The sequence below is a fragment of the Vipera ursinii genome (assembly GCF_947247035.1).
Source record: "Vipera ursinii genome assembly, chromosome: 15".
In the NCBI taxonomy this organism is placed as follows: domain Eukaryota; kingdom Metazoa; phylum Chordata; class Lepidosauria; order Squamata; family Viperidae; genus Vipera; species Vipera ursinii.
Window position 1 is genome coordinate 9,067,420 of NC_139528.1, and position 1,113 is coordinate 9,068,532.

Below are 1,113 nucleotides of genomic sequence, written 5' to 3' on the forward strand. Positions count from 1 at the left end.
CGGCGGCGGCGGCGGCGGCGGCGGAGCCGAGCGCGGAGCTGTGCGCGCCGGTCCCTCCGCGCCAGGCTGGCTGGCGGCGCTGGGCCTGGCCGTTGCGCTCCCGGGGAGGGGGGGGGTGGAAGAAACCCGACGGAGCCTCGTTCCCCTGGCCGCGCAGGGCGGACGTTAAGCGGGCAGCCTCGTTCCCTCTCGGCCCCGGGAGGAGCGCAGCCTCTCCTGCCCTCGAGGCGCCGTTGGCGGGGAAGGGTCGGAGAGCGGACGGGGAGGTCCTCCCGGGGCTGCTGGGGGTCAGCTGGGCCCCGTACGAGAGCAGCGAAGAGGAATTCTCTTGGGCCCCGTACAAAACGCGTAGTCTAGTTAAGGCGTATAAATAACAAACTTCCTTTATTTTTTTGTATTACATTTGCAGTCTTATGGGGCCCTTGCCCCTGGTTTAGAGCAAGGTTTCTCAGCCTTGGCAAGTTTTAGAGGTGTGGACTTCAACTCCCAGAATTCCCTAGCCAGCATATAAAGAACAAATACATCTGGCTGGGGAATTCTGGGAGTTGAAGTCCACACCTCTAAAACTTGCCAAGGCTGAGAAACAATACTTTAGAAGTTGGCAGACTAAAAATAAATAAGCATGTTCTAAAGCTCAGAGTCTGGAGAAAGCTAAGATGCAAATTGTTGCATAGGCTGATGTGGCGTGAATAGTCTGTATGAAGCCTCCCGAGTCCCTGGAGGCAAGGAGAAAATGAATAGGTCCAGACACTTGCTGTGCTGTGTTTATTTGTGGCTCCCTCGGCTGTGTCTCCCTGACTGACAAAGGTTGGATTCACAAACTGTACTGGGCTAAACCCTCATCCCTCAGTTCAGAAGACCAGCCGGGCTGCCCATCCAAGGCTGAAAGCAAATTCCAAAATGGGAGCGGGATGTGGGGGAGGCATCTTGGGCCCTTCCACTTTGGTGCTCTGCCCCTGGGATGCCGTTCTTGGGGAGATCAAAGAGAACCAGCAGGATGGTTATTACATTCCTATTCTCACCAAGGAGGCGACTGGGTGACTTACAACAATTGGCCAGGGACTCCTGGAGGTTTGTCTTGGGGTGAAATTCTTTCTGGTTCCCCCAGATGAG